Consider the following 21,134-nt stretch of genomic DNA (forward strand, 5'->3'; position numbering starts at 1 on the left):
TACATGGAAATAAGTCAGGTTCAACCAAAATGGAGGGAGATGTTCTTTCAAGGAGAACCATGCTGCTGGTCTTGTGCACCAGGCACTTCCTGGGGGCTGCCATAGAGTGGCTCTCACCACTGTCCTGCTGCTGCCCCATTCCTGCCGTGGGTTATCAGCTTAGGAGGAGGAAAGGTTTATTCTGGCTCTGGCTTTAGCCTGCAGCTGCTCAACACTGCTGCCTTTGGGCCTGGGTTGGGGAGACCCACGGTGGCCAGGAAGCAGAAGGAGTGAGAAGGAGCAAGGCCTCAGTGTCCCCTCAAGGACTCTGCTCCCAAAGGGTTCATACCTCCCAGCATGCCATGGGCCAGGACCAAACTTTCTGAGCGTGGGCTTGGGGGACAACATAGAGCCAGGCTGCAGCTCTGCAGGAGCACAGGTTCAGGCATGGAGGGCATGAGCTGAGCCAGGGCGTTAAGTGCCCAGGCCCAGAAGGACCCATTTCTTGGGAAAGGAAGTGTAGCCAGGAGCCTGATCCCTCCACGCCACCAGTCCAGTGCTCATAGCCCTCTTCTTGCCCTTTTCATGTACATTTTTGTTTCTGCTGTCAAATGTCACACTATCATCTTGTGGCCAGCAGCCTCCTTTGTCTGATGGGCCCCCACCTGCCTGTCCTGATGACCTCACTCTCAGGGACTGTGTCACCTCCCTGCTCCTGAGCAGATTCCCAGGTTCACTCAGTGAATATCTTAGTTTGGATTTGGCTGGGGCAGACCTGGCAACCTGGAGCAAGGTGTGGCTGTGTAGGTGAGCAGGGAATGGAGATGGGAGGCTCAGGTCCTCAGGCAGTTATTGCTGCAGGCCCTGGAAGCCCAGTCAGGTCATGGAACTCAGCAGAGAGCAGCCTGGGATACAGGCTGCAGGGGCAAGAGGGGAGCTGGGTACCTGCACCCCACTCTCGAAGGCAGAGGGGTGCTGGGGAGGGCGTCATTGGTGGGATCCCCATCCAGGGAGTGGACAGGCTTTCCCGTAGCATTTGGGATGGCACTGATGGGGTCGGTGCAGGAGGAATCCCCAGTGGCTGGCTAGTGGCCATGGGATGGCCCTCATGTCCTGCAGAGGCAGCTTCAAGGTCACACCATATCCTTGGAGGCAGCTCTGGCATCAGACATCCAGCCACCCCAATAGACACAGGTCTGGATGGCGAGGGGCTGTGTTGGTGCTGAGACAATGCAGGGAGGATGAGATGCTGGGGGTCCCAGGACTCAGTGAGTGGTGCTGGGCCAAGCTCCAGGTAGGGCACCTGTGAGGGAGCTGCACAGGGAATGGAAGCCCAGCGAGCTGTCACGAGCCTGTGCTGGCCAGCACCAAATGGAGGCACTGACAAGTGTTGGCTTGGAGGCAGGGAAGGCAGGCGGTGCAGCCTGGTGGGAAATGGCCCACCACCCTGCTGTGAGAGTCACCAGTGGCCCCACTGTGTGCTCAGTGAGGGCAGAGTTGGAGCCCAGAGTCAGAGCGTTTGGATGTCCTGGAGGCCAGCAGGTGAGTGTGTCTCTCCCAGCTATGGTATTCAGTCAAGCTGTAAAGAATGAAGGCCCCCATGAATGAAGAGGTCCTGACCCATGCTGCAGAGCGGATGACCCTTGGCAGCCAGGGAATGAATCCAGGTAGATAAAAAAAGGCCACCCAGTGCAGGAGCACATGCATACGTGGCCTGTGCCCTGCAGGTGAGGGTGGGGCAGAGCAGGAGAGTGGCAGGATGGAGGCCTTTGGAGCTAGATGGGGTGGGATGGTGCTGCAAGACACTGCATGCCACTGTGCTGGTCACTTTCTGGTTGCTGGGACACAGTGCCTTGACACCCTCAAGGAAGGAGTGGTTTCAATCCAGGGTCAGTTGCTGCAGGGCAGGGTGGCAGGGCATCGGGCTAGCAGAGAGCAGCTCACTGCTTGGGGGCCAGGAAGGGACAGGGAGAGACAGGTGCCTCCACGTCCCACCACAGTGTTGGCCTCTTCCATCAGACCCCAGCTCCAGCAGAGGTCAGCAGCAGCTCCCAACCAATCTTCCAAAAGCCCCATCTTCCTGTGCATGAGGCTTTGGGGAACATCTGGATATAAACTGTCCCAGCCACTGAATTCACTAAAATAGTTCATTCTGTGTGAGGTGAGCCTCATCTGAATAAATTGCAAGACAGAGGAAAGAGAAGTCAGCCTAGAGGCTCTGCATGTGGACACTGCTCCAGGCCCTTGCACATCCTGGCAGCCTTGGAGGCCAGCTCCCAGGCATCTGTCTTTGTGCTGTATGTGTGTGTGTCCCTCCTGACTCCAAGCAGGAGTCAAGGCAGGCAGGCCCTCCTTCCCATGGACCTCTGGGTCTCCACCCCTGCAGCTCCCTGCTGGCCTGGAGCCTGGCTTGGTTGTCTTTCTGCAGTCACTGAACCATCTGGGTGTGCAACAGTGAACATGGGACCTTGTGCCAGGTGAGCTACAGGGCTGTGTGTGTCAGTTCCCCATGCTGCATGGGAAGATGAGCAAGGCCTGAGCAGAGATGCGGCTCCCGGCTGGGTAGTCCTAAGCCTGCACTGTGTTCTGGGCTTTTCGTGGACTCCTCTAACAGATTGCATGGCACTGTTGCAGGATCTGCATGACTGTGCCAAAATAGACTTCATAGCCAATGTACCGGCCCCAGGCCAGAGCCCCCTTAGAGAGAGAACTCAGGCTGTGCACTGTGCATCCCAGAGCCGTCAAGGGAGAGGGATCCTGGAAGGAGTGGGGTTGCAGACAGATGGGGAGGGGCTGGCACTGAGGACTCTGGGTACAGCCCAGAGCTGGGCCGGCCTGGGCTATGCTGTGTCTAGAACCAGCTCCCTTTTGCCCTTGGCAGGGGTGCACCAGGTGCCTGTGCTGGAGCAAAGCAGTTCTGAGACCGGGCAGGCAGAATCCTTGGCAGGACCATGGTCACCACAGGTGTGATCAGGTGACCCGGGCTGCAGAGACCCTGCCTGACCAGATCCAGGACTCCATTCCGCGAACCGGTGCTCCGAACCACAGAGGGCAGCTCCCAGTGCAGATGTCTCCCGGCTTTAATAGAGCAAATTATTTTACACCTGGTGGCAGGCCTGACTGCAGTATGGTTCCTCAACTTTGAACGCCCTCTGGGTTGACCTGCTGCTTCTTCCCGACTTGCTGTTCAGAGTACTGGCCACAAGAGGGCGTTCTTGCCTTTGCAAAGAGTCACTCATAACAGGACCTGGTATTAGGACTCCTAAGTCGAAGGATTTCTCTTCTTTTTAAAAATGTCTTTGTGTTAAAATTTTTTATTAGTACATGATTGCCATACACAATGATCACATTCATCATGGAGAGTGTGCACCTGCACATAATGTATCGTAATTCTTTCTCCCATCTTTCTTTCCTCCAGCCCTTCTCTCCCTCCCCATTTACAAAAGCTGTTTCCGTCCCCCGCTTCAGTTCTTCCGTTTTGAACTCTTATCCTTTCCTTCCCTCCCCATCTCTTGTTCCCCTTCTCGTTTGAACAAATTTTTCCTACTTCCCAATATCTTTCCTCCATTTTGCTTCTTATTTACCCTTTGAGTGTCTCACAAAAGAGAAACAATGCAGTATTTAAACTTGTATATCTGATTTGGTTCACTTAAGATTATCGTCTTGAAGAAAGGAGAGATGCAGGGGACAATTTGAGTGATTCCCCTTGAATGCAGAATAATTGCTGCAACTTTGATTATGTGGAGACTTATTTCCTTGCCCTGATATCTACAGAGCTGGCTATGGTATTCCCTTCTCTCTTCATGGCTCTAAGCATTGCTAGTAAGGCTAGCTGGGGTCCTGGAATGTACTCTCTAAGGCCATCAGACAGTGTCCTGTGTCCTTGCATGGTGCTCTCTGTAAAAGATTAGTGAAGTGGAATGGTAGAGGCAGTCAGCTCCAGGAAGATCAACTGAGTATGAGCCTTGAGATAAAGAGGCTGTGACTTCCCAGTTTACATATCAGAAACTGAAGCAACAGCCTCCAAAAACAATTCAGTTGCTGCCTTAATTGAATTATGCAAATCAGTCCTTCCGTATGTCATTCTCCCTGCATTTTGCAAAGATGCTCTTCTCCCTACCTGGCTGGAAAGCTCAAGTTAACTGTCCTCACTATCACTCATCCTTGGGCCACCCCCTTCTTCATGAGATAAACTCTGAGAGAGGCCTTGGATCAGGAACTTGTCCACACATCCTGATGGGGATTGGATTTAGGAGTCCTTGGCTGCGCTTAACTTGGAAAAAAAAAGATTTGTGGTCTTGAGGTGCATCCATTTACCTACAAATGACTCCAGTGTATCCTTCTTTGTGGCAGACTAGTATTCTGTCGTGTATAAATACATCTTCTTTATCCATCCATCAGTTAATGGGCATACAAGCTGTTCCCAAGATTTAGTTGTGACAGACTGTGCTGCTTTATATTCAGGTGTGCCAGGATCTCTGTGGCATGATGACTTTAAAGCTTTCAGGGAAATTCCTATAAGGGAAATAACAGGGTCACATGGAATGGGCCTTTCTGCTCATTCTCATGGTGGGAGCGTTGCAAGCCTTTTGGGTTTGTCCCTGTGCTGCTCCAGAGAGCAGAGATCACCTGCCTGGTGCTGTTTGGCATCTCTGGTGTGCTGCCTCACAGCACTGAGTGGTTGGCCTTCTGGACGAGGGGCTGGTGTGTGCAGCTCTGTCCCAGGCATGGCTAGGAGGTGATGATGGAGGAGGAAGCAGAGGGGCACGGGGAGGAGCTGTGGAAGGACAGGCTTAGAGTTGCTCTCATCCTCAGTGGTCAGCACTGGTGAGCAGGTGCCCACTGACTATGGGGCATGGGGAGGCCCAGAGGCTCTGGCCTCCATCCAAGGGACAGCATTTCACTCTGAGCAGCACTCTGAGCACCATCTCTTCCTGTCCCAGCCTTGGGGAGGGCTGGGGCCAGCAGGAGTCCCATCTGCTGCAGGTCACAGGGCTGCCCCAGGAGGACAGCTGGCTGGCCCCAGCTCCGGAAGGCGGCCGACTGTCTCATAAGCCAGCTGTCCTTGTGACAGAGGCCTTAAAGCTGTGTGAGATGACATCCAGCATGTGAATTGCAAGCTGTTATTTAGGGTGTGGAGGGACCCACCAAAGAGAGAAAAGAAACAAATGTGTTAGATCTGGGCTGGGGGAGATGTGACTAGGAACGGGCCATCTGACACCCCCAAGGAGCCTTTCTGCTCATAGTTGACCATGAGTGAGCAAAGACTTTGAATGATGTTAAAAACAGCCTTGCTGTGCTCAAGGGGAAGGCAGAAACATCACTGGAAAGAGTACCCCTCCCTTCCACCGGGTGCAGACAGCTGCTGTCTCTGTGAAGCCAGGGCCCTTAGGAGAGCAGGAACCATGAGTCTTAACTGTGTCGGGCTCATGTGCTCCCCCAGCATGCATACACGTATTCACATTCACACACACGTCCTTACACACACCTGCCTATCTGAGCAGAGCCTGGGACTCCTGGGAACATGGAACTGGGCAGAGCTGGGCTGGGCAGGACCGGGACCACTGTTACTCTCTGCTCAATCTGGCTGTATGGGTTCACCACTGTGCAGCTCTGCCCTGCACAGGCTCTGTCCCCTGGGAGGAAAGAGGACGTGGGCTCTGAACAGCGTGAGATGAAGCCAAGCCAATGGGTGGGCTCTGAGTGCAGCTGCCCAGGAATGCAGGACTCTGGTTATACAAATTCATAAGGCCACAGGTAGAATCTGAGAGGCTTCAGCGAAGGGACTGCACAGGTGAGGGGGCTGCAGGGTAGGTGTGGGGAGTGGTGCAGGGTCGGGCAAGAAGCCTAATGCAGGAACCTCTGGTTGCACATGGAAGGGTAAGCCACAGGGGCAGCCAGCCTGATCGACCTCTCCCAGATCCTCAATGCAGGAGGCCCAGGAGCCTGGCTCACCATGGCCAAGCTTAGAGGAGCTCTGGCTGCAGGCAGCCCCATACCAGAGCGTGAGCTATTCTATCTTGTGCTGTTCGGCTCAGTCAAGGTTGAGCTGTTTGTTCCCTGGGCTCTGTCTGTTGAAGTTTAGAGCTCACCATGGTCTTAGGGGAGGCAGAATGAATGGTGGCATCCTAGAAACAGAGCTCATTTCAGGGTGAAAGCTAGGCTCAGGAAGCCGGCAGGGGTGCCCGTGAGTTGCAGCTCTGGGGGTCCTTAGTGCAAACCCTGGGCGACTGGTGGAGGTGGTCACTGTTGGAAAGGCTGAGGGGAGAGGACTGCAGCTGCAGTCCAGAATAGAGCAGTGGTCAGGATCTTTTCCACACCCCAAGAACTGATGCTTGCAGCCCCTGCAGCTGGGAGGGAGCACTGCCATTGCTAGACCCTGATGGGCAGCTGAGCGGGGCTCTGGGTCTCCCTGGCAGGGCGCACCCTGCTGCCTCTGCACCGGCCTTGGAGTTTTGCCATCACCATCGTCTCCAAAGACTGCAGCCCATCAGCTTATGGCTTCCTTGAGTGACCTGACCACAAAGCATCGAAAAGGATGGCTTCGCGCACGGAGCTCTGGCAGGCATGCTGGGCCCCGACCCCATGGTGGAGGCCACCCTGGGTGAGTGGAGATACGGGAAGTTGTGGGCCTGTTAATGGCCAAGGAGGGCAGTACGTGGTGAGACTGGTTCTAGGAAGGGGGACAGAATGGCCGGGGGCTGCATTAGTCATCGTATTTGCCTCTGTGGAATGGGCTAGAGAGGCTTAGTTAGTAGAGTGAGGATGAGATGGGAGCCAGCTGGCACTGGAGAGGCAAAGGCGAACAAAGGCTGGGACTGAACTATTTATTCATCTTTATTTGTATGTTTGGTTGTTTTTCATGGATCATAGATTTCATACTTGAGTACATGTTAGAAGGATCTGAAAAAAATAGCAAAAATGTGAAGTGGAGCCTAGGATTCAGGAGAAAAACCCACTATTTACCACAGTGGTATAATGAATACTTTTTAAAAAGTTAATTGAATAATTAACTTATTTATTTAGAGACAAGGTCTTTTTTTTTTTTTTTTTTTTTTTATTTAAGAGGAAAAAGAGAAAAACACAAAACAAACCAAAGCGGCGTAAGGGTACACGCAATACAGAACTACAAAACAAAACAAAACAAAACAAAACAAAAAACCATAACAGTAAGAAATTACCTGCTAGTAGATTACACACTATTTTCTTGAAAATAGTTCCTCAAATCACAGTATCAAAGAACACAAGGTGGACATTCAAACAGGGAGACTGCAAACAGCTGTGTTCAATGTTCCAAAAACATTGATAAAGTCAGCTATTTAACACCCCCAAACACACTTGCTGTTATATCCGTTAGAGCTCCTTTTCTTTTTTTTTTTTCCCTCTCTTTTTTACAACAAAATTTACACATCTTGGATTTTATTACTCCTTAGTGCTTATTACTTTCTTTGGGGGGGTGGAAGAATACAGTCAAATATGGCAAAACAAAGCTGTCAGTCAATACCAAGGATAGACGTAGCACATGGTGTAGAACAGAGTACAAGTTTATCAACAATGGTTATCAACGTTGTCCCTTGTTTCCTTAAAAAGAATTGTCTATCTTATTAGATATTATAAAGTTGGACAAAACAGTAGAGAACAAGACCAATAAAACTTAGGCGTTGTAAACATTACAGGACTTCCAAAGAAGACAATAGTCAAACCAGAATGGGTATCTTAGTGAATCTTATTGTCTTCAAAGTAGTTGCCTATGTCTTCAAACTTGATACTATCATATAGAATGGAACAGAGTCTAATCAGTCAAAACAAGATCGTGGGAGTACTACAGGACTTCAAAACAAGTTAATAGGAAATCGAAAAGAGTTACTATTTATATATCCTAATTTTTTTGAATTTTTTCTTTAATTAAGACAAACATAAGAAATGACTAAATAATTTTTTTTTGAAACAATAAGGGGGAGATTGAGATAAAACAGGACATAACAATATAACAATAGAGGTCACAGCATGACTGTTTCAATAACCTAGTACTTCACCACCTTATAACCTGACTTAGTAGTAGTTACCATAGTGTCTTTTTCCTTGAAATATTTGGGTAAAACTTCATATACTCTAGCTTCAAATATTTTCATATCAAGAAGCCCAGAATAAAGCCTTTCTAATTAATGAGTGAAAACTTTATAAGGCTTCAAGGCCACCTAATGGGGAATCATGATTACCACATATTTTTATATATTTGAATCATTACTTACGTTAGGGAAACTATTCGGTATTCACACATGCGAGATTGATTTATTTCACTTATGAGTATGGTCTCAAGCTGTGCCCATTTATTGATAAATATCTCAATGTGATCCTTCTTTATAGCTGAATAATACTCCATTGTATAGAAATACCACAACTTTTTTATCCATTCCTCAGTTGATGGGCACTTGGGTTGTTTCCAAGATCTGGCGATTACAAATTGTGCTGCTATAAACATAGGTGCACATATATCACTGTGGTATGATGCTTTCAGTTCTTCTGGGAATATGCCTAGAAGTGGAATAGCTGGAATAAATGGGATTTCCAGTCCCAACTTTTTGAGAAATCTCCAGACAGATCTCCACAAAGGCTGTACCAGTCTACACTCCCACCAGCAGTGCAGGAGAGTTCCTTTTTCCCCACAGCCTCTCCAGCATTTGTTGTCGGTTTTCTTGATCCTGGCCATTCTTTCAGGAGTGAGATGGTATCTCAGTGTGGTTTTAATTTGCATTTCTCTAATGACCAATGATGATGAGCATTTTTTCATGTATTTATTTGCCATTTGCATTTCTTCATCTGAGAATTGCATATTCATCTCAGATGCCCATTTTTGGATTGGATCTTTGAATTTCGGAGGTCTGAGTTTCTTTAATTCTTTATATGTTTTAGACAAGAGGCCCTTGTCTGAGAGAGAGTTCACTAAAATCTTTTCCCAGTTTGTGGGTTTTCTTTTCACTATGCTGGAGATTTCTTTTGACATGCAGAAACTTTTTAATAAGAAGTGGTCCCAGTTATTGATTCTGGGAAGTATTTCCCGTGCGGTTTGAGTCCTGTTCATGAATTCTTTACCTACTCCTATGTCTCCAAGGTTTCTACCTATTTTGTCTTCCAATAGATTTAGTGTTTCTGTTTTAATATTCAGATCTTTGACCCATTTAGATTTTAATTTAGTACATGGTGATAGACATGGGTCTAGCTTTAGTTTTCGGCAAATGGAGAGCCAGTTTTTCCAGCACCATTTATTAAAGAGACTGTCGTTCTTCCAGTGAACCTGCTTGGCTTCTTTATCAAAAATAAGGTGGTTGAGTGTGTTCGTAGTTGTGGTTGTATCTTCTAATCTATTCCACTGATCTTCAGCTCTGTTTTGATTCCAATACCATGTTGATTTTACGACTGTTGCTTTGTAGTATAACTTCAAGTCAGGGATTGTGATGCCTCCTGCTTTGTCTTTGCTGCTTAGAATTGCCTTTGCGATTCTAGGTCTCTTCTGGTTCCAGATGAAATTTAGGAGTGATTTCTCTAGATCTATAAGGTATGTTGATGGTATTTCTATTGGGATTGCATTGAATCTGTATAACAGTTTTGGGAGAATGGCCATTTTCACAATGTTTGTTCTTCCTATCCATGAGCAAGGGATGTCTTTCCATTTTCTGAGATCATCTTCAATTTCCTTTTTCAGTGTATTATAATTTTCACTGTATAAGTCTTTCACTTCTTTTGTAAGAGTAATTCCTAAATATTTCATTTTTTTGCTTGCTAATGTGAATAGTCCAGTTTCTCTTATTTCCCTCTCTGTAATTTTGTTGTTCGTGTATAGGAATGCTATTGATTTCTGAGTATTGATTTTGTATCCAGCCACATTACTGAATTTATTTATTGTATCTAAGAGTATTTCAATGGAGTTTAGGGGGTCTTCTATGTAGAGTATCATGTCATCTGCAAACAATGATAATTTAACTTCTTCTTTTCCTATCTTTACCCCTTTTATTTCTCTTTCTTGCCTAATTGCTCTGGCTAGTACTTCCAGTACTATATTAAATAGGAGTGGTGATAAAGGACATCCTTGTCTTGTACCCGATTTTAAAGTAAAGGCTTTCAATTTTTGGCCATTTAGTATGATGCTGGCTGTTGGTTTGTCATAAATGGCCTTTATTATATTGAGGTAAAGACCATTTATTCCAATTTTCTGTAAAGTTCTTATCATGAATAAGTGTTGGACCTTATCGAAGGCTTTTTCTGCATCTATAGAGATGATCATGTGATTCTTATTTTTGGCTTTATTGATATGGTGGATTACATTTATTGATTTGCGTATGTTGAACCATCCTTGCATTCCTGGGATGAATCCCACCTGGTCATGGTGTATAATCTTCTTGATGATTTGCTGGATCCTATTTGCCAATATTTTATTGAGGATTTTTGCATCTGTGTTCATTAGGGAGATCGGTCTATAGTTCTCTTTTATAGTTGGGTCTTTCTCAGGTTTTGGTACTAGAGTAATATTTGCTTCCAGGAATGACTTAGGAAGGATTGCTTCCCTTTCAATTTCATTGAATAGTTTGAGGAGTGTCGGCATTAGGTCTTCTTTATATTTCTTGTAGAATTCTGCAGTGAATCCATCTGGGCCTGGGCTCTTCTTGGTGGGCAAGGACCCAATTACATTCTCAATTTCATTAGCAGAGATTGGGTTATTCAACAGTTTTATATCCTCTTGATCTAGCTTTGGTACTTCATATGCTTCTAAGAATCTGTCTATTTCTTCTGTGTTATCAAACTTTTGAGAGTAGAGGTTTTCGAAATAGGTGTTGATGATCCTCTGTATTTCTATTGGGTCTGTAATGATTTCTCCTTTTTCATTTCTTATTGCATGAATTTGAGCTTTTTCTTTCCTTTTTTTAATAAGGTTGGCTAGGGGCTTATCGATTTTATTTATTCTTTCAAAGAACCAACTCTTTGATTCGTTGATTCTTTGGATTGTTTTCTTAGTCTCTATTGCATTGATTTCTGCTCTGATTCTTATAATTTCCTCTCTTCTTTTGGCTTTGGGCTTGACTTGCTCTTCTTTTTCTAGCTGTTTGAGGTGTAGCATCAAGTTATTTACTTGTATTCGTTCTGTTTTCCTGATGTGGGAACTCAGTGCAATAAATTTTCCTCTCAGAACGGCTTTCATTGCATCCCACAGATTCCGGTAAGTTGTATCTGCATTTTCATTTTCTTTTAGGTATTGTTTAATTTCTTCTTTAATTTCTTCTGTGACCCACTGATTACTCAAGAGTGTGTTATTTAGTTTCCATGTGTTTTCGGAATTTTTGCAGTATCCTTTGTCATTAATTTCTAATTTCAGAGCGCTATGATCCGATAATATGCAAGGGATGATTTCAACTCTTTTGCATTTGCTTAAATATGTTCTGTGAGCTAATATATGGTCTATTTTAGAAAATGATCCATGTACTGCTGAGAAGAATGTGTATTCTGATGTTGTTGGGTGGAACATTCTGTATATGTCTATCAGACGCATTTGTTCACAGGTGTGATTCAGTTCTGTTATTTCTTTGCTCATTTTCTGTCTGGTTGATCTGTCCCTTGGTGTCAGTGGTGTATTAAGGTCTCCTGTTACAATTGTGTTACTGATAATTTGAGTTTTCATTTCTGTTAATAATTGTTTTATATAACTGGGTGCTCTGGAGTTTGGTGCGTATATATTTAAGATAGTTATCTCTTCCTCTTGGAGTTTTCCCCTTACGAGTATGTAGTGACCTTCTTTGTCCTTTATGGTCATTGTTGGTTTAAAGTTCACGTTGTCTGCAAACAGAATGGCTACTCCTGCCTTTTTTTGGATTCCTGCTGCATGGAGAATTGTTTTCCATCCTTTGACTTTCAGTCTGTGAGTATCTTTCTGGGTTAGATGGGTTTCCTGTAAACAGCATATGGTTGGATTTTGTTTCTTGATCCATTCTGCTAGTCTGTTTCTTTTGATTGGTGCATTGAGACCATTTACATTAATGGTTATTACTGTTAAATGCTGGTTAATTGTAGGAATGTTATCTCTCTGCTGTTGCATCTTTATCTTTCGGTTCTGTTTAATTATTTGCTTTGCTTAGTGGTTTTTTCCTTTGTGTATCTAAACTGTCTTTCAATATTTTTTGCAGGGTTGGTTTGGTGTTCATGAAGTTCTTCAGCTGTTCTTTGTCATGGAAGTATCGTATTGCACCATCTATTTTGAATGATAGTTTTGCAGGATATATCAGTCTAGGTTGGAAATCATTTTGCTTTAGGATCTGGAATACTTCACTCCATGCTCTTCTTGACTTTATCGTTTGTGCTGAGAAGTCTGCTGTGATTCTGACAGGTTTTCCTTTATAAGTGATTTGTCTTTTCTCTCTGACAGCTTTTAATAATCTATTCTTGTGTTGGATTTCTGGGATGGTGACTATTATATGTCTGGGTGTAGTTTTATTTTGGTTATGACTGTTTGGAGTTCTATATGCTTCACTGATCCTGATGTCAGTTTCTGATCTCATGCTTGGGAAATTTTCAGCTATTACTTCTCTAAATATCCTCCTGACATCCTTCATGTTGTCTCCCTCTCTTTCATTAATCCCTATCATTCTTATGTTATTCTTCTTTGCATCGTCTTGCAGTTGTTGAATTGTTGTTTCCTGGTTCCTTGTTATTTTCAAAAGATCTTTCCTTTCCTGTTCACTAGCTGCAATCCTGTCTTCAAGGTCTGAAATTCTATCTTCACTTTCATTAAGGCGGTTTTTACAACTTTCAGTGGAGTTTTTTATTTCCTGTATATCTCTGTGCATCTGCATTATGTATTCTGTTTGTTTCTTATATTGCTCGTCTAGGGATTCTATCTTTTTGTTTAGTTCCTCCAATTTTTTATCTGTGTTTTCTTTAGATATATTTAGAATCTCTTTCATTTCTTTTATCATTTCTTCTTTTATCTGGGAGATTATTTCGAGTTTGAATTTCTTTAAAGCTTCCTGGAGTTGCTTGTCAATTTCAGTGGCTATTGTGTCCAATATATGAGGTGGATGGGATATATTTTCTTCTATATACATCGCTCCTAGGGTTTCTTGAGATGGGCTGGAGGTTTGAGGTTGTAATTTGGTCTTTCGTTTTGTCATTTTCCTATATTTCTGTGTTTCAAGTGTTACTTGAAAGCTTCCTCAGGATCTGTTGAAAATCCCCTTCTATGTTTGGAGCTACTAGGACTCTGGCGCCGCGCTACTCCAAGCCATTAGGCCTACAGAACCAGTGTCTCTCCTCTGCCTGCTCAGAACTCCGCAGTTCCAGACAAGCTGGGCCTCAGGGACACTGTGCGCCCACCTGCCCCTTGGAAGCTCCACAGTTCTTCAATCGCAGCCGGGTTAGGGTACTCACCACAGGCCGCAGTGCTTCAGGAACCTGTGGACCCTCCCTGGTTGCAGAGATATCCACAGTCCTCCAGACACGCAGAGAGGCCAGTGAGGGCACCCCAGATCTGCCCAGCTCCTCCTCTGCAGACCTGTGGCCAGGCGTGGCAGCTAAACAGGCTGGGCTAGGCTGGTAGTGTGGGCCAGCCCACCTATTGGGAGCTCAGCAGGTCTCCAAATGAAGCCGGGAATGGGGAGGCTGATGTGGAAGCCTTAAACCCACCTCTCTCCTTCACTGTACCTGGAAGCCTGAGGGAACTCCAGCAGTCTGGGCGCAGAAATCCAGAGCCCTCCAGACACGCAGAGAGGCCAGTGAGGGCACCCCAGATCTGCCCAGCTCCTCCTCTGCAGACCTGTGGCCAGGCGCGGCAGCTAAACAGGCTGGGCTAGGCTGGTAGTGTGGGCCAGCCCACCTATCGGGAGCTCAGCAGGTCTCCAAATGAAGCCGGGAATGGGGAGGCTGATGTGGAAGCCTTAAACCCACCTCTCTCCTTCCCTGCACCTGGAAGCCTGAGGGAACTCCAGCAGTCTGGGCGCAGAAATCCAGAGTCCTCCAGACACGCAGAGAGGCCAGTGAGGGCACCCCAGATCTGCCCAGCTCCTCCTCTGCAGACCTGTGGCCAGGCGCGGCAGCTAAACAGGCTGGGCTAGGCTGGTAGTGTGGGCCAGCCCACCTATCGGGAGCTCAGCAGGTCTCCAAATGAAGCCGGGAATGGGGAGGCTGATGTGGAAGCCTTAAACCCACCTCTCTCCTTCCCTGCACCTGGAAGCCTGAGGGAACTCCAGCAGTCTGGGCGCAGAAATCCAGAGTCCTCCAGACACGCAGAGAGGCCAGTGAGGGCACCCCAGATCTGCCCAGCTCCTCCTCTTAGAGACAAGGTCTTGATCTGTAATTCAGACTGGCCTTGAACTGATTATATAACTCACTGTGGCCCTCCTGCCTCAGCCTCCTGAGTACTATACGCCACCACACCCAGCTAGTAGTCAGTACTTTCAGTGAGTGCCTGGAGGATTTGCTAGGGGTCATGGGACCAAAGCTCTTGTAGTCCTTTGTCACTGCCATCACTTTGTTTGCAGATGGGGCTGGGAGGGAGCGAAGCTCCAGCTCCTTGGGCAGAGGGAGGCCAGGTGCGGAGGCCCTGCTGCTCTTGGGCTAGCATGGTGCCCACATAGGCAGATCTGAGCCCGCAGGCTGCACTGGGCCTTCAGCACCCAAAACGAGCCCTTACCTTCACATCACTCACCTGCCGGCTCCGAGGAGACACGGGTGAGAGGTTGGTTGGGGGTCTGTGCAGATGTTGCTTGGTGAGTAAAGGATTCTTTTTCCTGGGTGCTGGTGTTTTGAGAATGATTCTTCAGAAATTAGTAATTTTCTGCCATGCAAAGGTTTGTGCAGATGTCAACAAAATCTCATGCTTACACAGGGACGAGATTAGAAGTCTGGATTTCCATGGAGAATCAGAGGCTGAATCTGGGGTCTGCAGCATTTCCAGTGGAAGGTGATGGGGCTCCCTGGGTTCTGTGGCAAGGCTTTGCATGAAGGTGTCAGACAGGAAAGTGAGCCAGAGGCCCTGATAGGGACAGGGGACAGTGCTGCCAGAGGTGGCTCTAGGGGTTGGTGAGGCAGGCAGGAGGAGCCTACCTCTGTCTTCTGGTCCATCAGGCCCAGAGCAGCAACCCCAGTCATACTTGCTCCTTCCTGTCCCCAGGCTCACCACAGTCTCCTGTAGGATTTTCTGGGAAAATTTGCTTAGGGAAAAACAAAGAAACCCATACAAACCAGTACACTGGGCCTGAGAGCCCATGTGATTAGCCTGGGCTGCCCACATCTCTTCCTTGTGTGGGCCTGTGGCTGGCTGGTGAGTCTGCAGGTACTGCTTGTCCCAGACAATTCACAGACCCTCTGAGCTGTGGCTGCTGTTTGAGTAGGTGGCAAAACCCAGCTCTCCATGGCACCCCAAGGCATAGGCCTCACCCCAGAGCTCCCCACTTGGCCCAGCCCCTGCTCTGTGTTGGAGGGGATGTCGGAAGAGCCAGGCTGGGCAGTACTGGCACCAGGTTCAGGCTCTGCCCCAGTGGAGGGTGGGTAGGGAGCTCTCACGGCCCTCTGGGCAGAACCCAGCGCATTCCGGCTTCCCTGAAGAAGCTGTCATCCTCTCGACCACCCTCAGGTCGAGCCTCAGCCACTCTTGGGTCAACTCAGCCCCTGGAGGATGACAGTGATGCCTGTGGACAGTGCCTCTCCTCGGGCTGGGATGCTATGGACATCTTGTGGGAGATGAGATGCCTTACCCTGCAGGGATGCAGGTGTTGGGTGCTGAGACACCAGCTATTATGGTTTGAGTCTGGATGTCCCTCCAAAGCATCATGTAGTCATGGAGGTGGGCTTCTACTTTGTGAATGATTCAGGGTCCAATGCTGGGATTATGGGTGTGTGCTACACCCAAGTGTGTAGGGTCTACATACAATATAAGGGACAGAAGTATTTTCTCTGTGCTCCCCTTTTGCTCTTGTTGCGTGTGCTATTTTCTGTCACCATGAACTGTTGCCCTCTGCCATGTGCCATTCTGCCTTGGAGCCAGCTGATTATGGACTGAAACATCCACAGTGAGCTAAATAAACCTTTCCTTCCCAAACTTTGGATGTCAGGTATTTTGTCTCAGAAATGGAGAAAAGTAATCAAGACAGAATTTGGTACCAGGAGTGGGGTTGTTGCTGTGACTGTACCAGACCATGTGGCTTAGGAGCCTTTGGAAATAGGTCATGGGAAGAGTTTGGAGAGGTTTGAAGATGTTGCCTGGAAGAGTAGCCTTGGAACAGCTTAGGCTGTTCTGTATGGGAGATTCTGGTCAGAGCTCAGAAGACTAAAAAACCAGTAACCAGGCTTGGGAGGCTTCTGCCAGGAAGGACTGCATAGGTTGTTGGACTCCAGATGATGTATGTTATGGCTTGGCAGAAAGTTTGTCTGCATTTTGCAGACTATTTTGGAAGACTGATAAAATCTGTGCCCAGAGGGTTTTGAACTCAGAGAACTGGGCAGGACCAGGGGACACGACAGGGGCTGCCAAGGGCTGAGGAATCTCAGGTTGTTCTGGGGATGCAGTCAGGGCCAAGCAGGTGCTCAGCATGCAGTGACTGGCCAGGGCCACTCTGCTACCCAAATCATTGTCCTAGAAACTGGGGCAGATCAAGGAGGTGAGGTCTCTGCTGCTGAACACTAGGCCAGGTTGGTAGCCAGCAGATCCCAGGAAGTCGGCACCTCCCACTTTATGAGGCTAGTGGTGTCTGGCACTATGTTATAACCAGGGCTGGGTGGCACCACTCCAAGGTCCTGGACCAAGAGAAGCGTCCCCTCCTAACACCCAGAGCAGGGCTCCTCTAACTGGCTGGGCTGGGTGCCCCAGGCTTCTTTGACACTCTAGGATGCTGTGCACCCAGAGCAGCAAGGGAGTGTGGGCCCAAGCTCCCTGACTCTTCCCAGAGCTCCTGGAGCTCTGCATACAGTGCCCTTTCCACCTATGTGAATGGATTCAGATTCTGCTGCTTTCAAGCAACATGGTTCCCAGGGGCCTGGAGTGGTCCATGGTGTAAGGGGAGGGTGCTGCTAACCAGTCTGTGCTGAGCCTGTGGCTGCTTGCTGTGTGCCCAGTAGAAGGGGATGCCAGTGAGCTGTGACTGAAAGATGTGATCCCTGTTTAGGGAGGGTGCTACCATCCTGAGCCATGAGGTGGCTCTCCAGAGAGGCTGAGATGCCGAGCTTCTTCAGCCCATGAGGCATCTGAGTGGGTGACCTTGTGTGGAGACCAGGGCTCTCTGCGGTTTGCTCTGGGGCTGGAGTGAAGCAGACAAGCTGGTGATGGCAAGCCTGCACAGGAAGCCAGGAGGGCTTCTGTCCACAGAGAACAACAGGCTTGCGGAGTGGCCAGGGTCGGAGGGCCTGGGACAACCTCGTTCTCTTTGCATAGGAATGGATATCTGACCTGTGGCCCAAAGTGGAACCAGGAGAGTGAGTGTGTGTCTTGCAGCTGTGTTCACCAACTGACCACAGAGTGCCTGATCATGGGGTCACCCTGCAGGTGAAGGACAAGGGAGAGGCCCCATGGGCATTCCAAGAGGGGTATGAAGGTAGCACCTGGACAGGCCCCTGAGGCGGATGGCCAGAGCTCCTCCCAGTGTCCCCTGGGGTGTAAGTGGTCTCAGGAGGAGTAGCAGCTTCTCTTCAAACCTCCAGTAGAATTCAGCCTGTTGTGCAATCAGCCTCCTTTGTGGTCTGCCTGGCAGCCTGGTAGCAGTTATGGTCTTGGCGCAGTATGTTCCTCCTCCTGGTGGCCCTTTCCCCTCCACCCCTACCTTCTGGCCTGGCCCGGGCATCCCTCTGACCAGCTAAGCATGGAGGGTGTAGGAAGGTACAGCCTGAGGACCTTCACAGCCCTCATGGCAGCTCTGCCCTCACACCCTGAGCCTGGCCTCCCTCTGACCCTCTGTCCAAGGCTGTCTTGGCTGAGCAGCCACAAAAGTGTGCAGAGGTGTCTCCAGTGTGGGTATCCATAAATCTTCATTATCAGACTACCATCCATGGAGCTGGCTCAGTAGGTGGCATGAGACAGCTGAAATGGACACTGTGGACTCTGTGGAGAGGCCTGTGTTAGCAGTCTGTCACCATGACAAGTGCCTGGCAGCACCCATGCACAGCAACAGTTATCCGTGGAGCTCAGTTCCAGAGGTTTCAATCCATGTCAGGCAGATCCTTGCTTTCGAGCCACTGGGGGTTGTGTAGGACTCGATGCAGAGAGGATGGAGAGGGCATGGTGTGGACCACTTAGCTGGAGAGGAGAAGGGAGGGGGAGTGGGCCAGAGTCTCACAGTCTTGCATTGCACGGCATGCCTGGTGCAGGAGCAGGAGGCCAGGAGAACCAGTGTTGGGGTAAGCTGTAGCCATGACTGGCAAGGGCTGCTCCTCTGGGGCACCTGAAGGGAGACCATGTTTGGTCACTTTCCTTATCCACACTGGCCTGGCCCACAGGGATTCGTCCTGAAGGATATGGGTGGTGGTGACAGGTGAGGAAGGACATCTTCCCTGGTCTTCCCTTGGCCTTTGGGAAATGGAAAGGAAGAACAAAAGAAAACAGAGCCTCCCAAGATTCTCCAAAGACTGTGAGGATCCTCTGCCCTGGGGGGTTGGCACTGGTATCCTTACCTGGGCGCCTTCAGGGTGAGCCCTGCACCTAAGTGTGTGCATGCCAGGCGGGAGCACCCCAAATCCTGTCACCCCATTCTTTGTCCTTCGCTCTGGCACTGGTCTTCTCTTTTCGGCTGCCCCATGCCGTGGGCATCACTGTCCCTCCTGTTGCATTGCGCCTGCATCTTTATTCAGCAGTGGCCTCCCGGGAGGGCTGCTGGAGTGAACAGGGCTGCCTTTAAGACTCTCTGTTCACCATCTGCCTGTGAAGCCAGGCGCAGGCTCCGGTGTTTCCTGCGCCTGTCACATTTTCTCTACTTCTAAAAACTAAAGGCAGCTGAGGCTCCTGTTTTCTCGAAAAGATTTGTTTTGAGGGCCTGATGCTGCAGAAGGAACTCCCTGATTTCTCTCCCCATCCTCACCTCTGGCTCCTGGGAGAAATGAAGCAAACATTCAACCTCCCTGGCCTCGTCAGCGCCGGTAGCGGAAAGGTGGGCTGCTGTGGGTCAGAGCGCTGGGGTCTGGGAATCGCCTGCTTATCATCAGCTCAGTGACACCCAGGCAGCCCCAATCCATGGCTGTGTTTATTTGAGAAGCCAAAGCCATGCAGGCTCCAGCGTGGGCCCCAACTGCAGTTCCCCTGGGAATAAAGCTGATCTCACCCCCAGGCATAGCTCAGTGGCTTTGTGTCAATAATTCACCCTTGACCAGAAGGCTTCCAGCCCTGGGGTGCAAGGCAAAGAGGCTGTGGGCCAATGATGACAATCCTCTGACTTCTGTCACTCATGATGAGGGACATTGGGTTGATGACCCTTGGTCATCATTTCTGTCTCTCTAGGATGAAGGATGAAGGCAGCTGTTTGCTGAGGGCTGGAGGTGAAGCCAGAGCCTCACCTCAGTATTTAGGTTGTAGTTGAAATCGTGGCAGCATCTCAGTTGGTCACTTGTCCACCTCCTCAGTCACATCTTGGACATGCATAGCATCCATTAGTGTCATGGCCTTGTCCTTGGGTGGTGGAAGCAACACACACTACTCCCAGCACACACAGAGACAGTGGAGAACACGGGACACACATGTGCGTTGTGAGGCAGAGCTGAGGGAGGAGGAGCCGAGTCGCCCGCCACCCCTGTAAACACAGGTCTGGAAGGAAACACTGAGAGGGCGCTGCCATAGGGCTGGTGGATGGGAAGGCAGGGAGGGAAGGGCCATTTTAGGCCAAGGGCCAAGGCTGGCAGTTCCTGGTCTTGAGGGAGGTTAAGGCTCCTGGCAGTTGTCCCTGGAGGCACCCACTCTGGGGCTATGGAATGGGGGTTCAAGAGATGAGGAGGGAAGTGTGGTGTCTTGGGTGGGCTGGACTGTTTGCCACTTCTGAAGGCATTTGGGGAGGAGGTCGCAGTGGCCAGGGAACATAGCAGGACTGGAAAATGAGGTATGGAGGGGATGCTGTGGAGAGAACGGGGTTGGGGCACCTGCCCACATGACCTGTGGGCAGAAGTGCACATATATCTGCTCACCAGGTGACAGAACAGACATCCTTGAGATGCCGGATAGGGCAGGGGTGTCTAGACCATCATGCTGGCCACGGGACCCCTTTCCTAGGGGAGTGGAGGAGGATGAGGGCTGTAGTGCGGGGTGACAGCCTGGGGCTTCAAGTGATGAACCCTTGGATTGCGGGGTGTGGACCTGCCCAGTGGGAGGGCTCTGGTCTGAAATGCGGATGCTGGCTGCTGTCTTTAGATTGATCAGTGTGAAGGGGCCTTGGGCACCCAGGCCGTAGGGGAAGGTGGCGCCCATCTCTCTTGCACCTCCCATGTCTTGCTTTTGTCTATCTGCAACTTGGTAAAACAGGACAGCAAAGCTGGCCATGTATAAGAAACTAGACTGCTGTCCACTGGAGTCTCAGGAGATCAGATCTGAGGATCTGAGGTTGGTTCAATCTGTGTGTGTAGAAGATAGGGCGCCCCCTTCTGCCCTGTGACTCGAGGGGGCTGGTTTACACTTCCAGTTTTCCCATATTCTCTGACCTTGTATCCTGTTTTAGCCCACTAGGTGATGTGCTTTATAACAGAGCAAAAAGTCCGTCTCTCTGAAATGACGGTTAGCTGCTACATAGGGGACCCTTGAGTGTGTCGGGCAGAGGGAGTTTCTTGGTCTTTTTTATTCTTTTGACATTTTTACTACGTAGAGGTCACAGCATGAGTCTCAGAGAGCCCATGTCCTCTGCTCAGGGGGCCCAGGCCCTGTCAGCTTTCCAAACCTATGCCTGGGCTAGGGAATCTCCAGAGCGAAGCAGGCTGAAGGCTAGTGAGCGCACTGAGAATGGCAAACAGGCTCCTGGCTAGCTTGAAGCTGCGAAGAGGACACGGAGGGGGGGGGGGAGCTGCCTTCCCACCAGGCCTGGCTACACTTTTCCTGCAACTGAGCCTCCCAGACCCGGACTGAAGCTCCTCAACCTCCCTTCCTCCCAGCTGCCAGCCCAGCATCTGAATCCTTCCTGCATATCAGGAGTCCACCCTTCCTGCCTCTGTCT

At 49.1% G+C, this 21,134-nt stretch overlaps 1 long non-coding RNA gene across 2 annotated transcripts in view; it reads left to right on the top strand.

The window, feature by feature from the left end:
• LOC111753427 (uncharacterized) overlaps nucleotides 1-21,134 on the top strand; it is a 33,061-nt gene that overhangs the window by 4,650 nt on the left and 7,277 nt on the right. The window lies entirely within an intron of this gene.

Source organism: Cavia porcellus, unplaced genomic scaffold (genome assembly GCF_034190915.1).
Source record: "Cavia porcellus strain 051 isolate PalLab524CR breed Dunkin Hartley unplaced genomic scaffold, mCavPor4.1 scaffold_5, whole genome shotgun sequence".
Taxonomy (NCBI): Eukaryota; Metazoa; Chordata; class Mammalia; order Rodentia; family Caviidae; genus Cavia; species Cavia porcellus.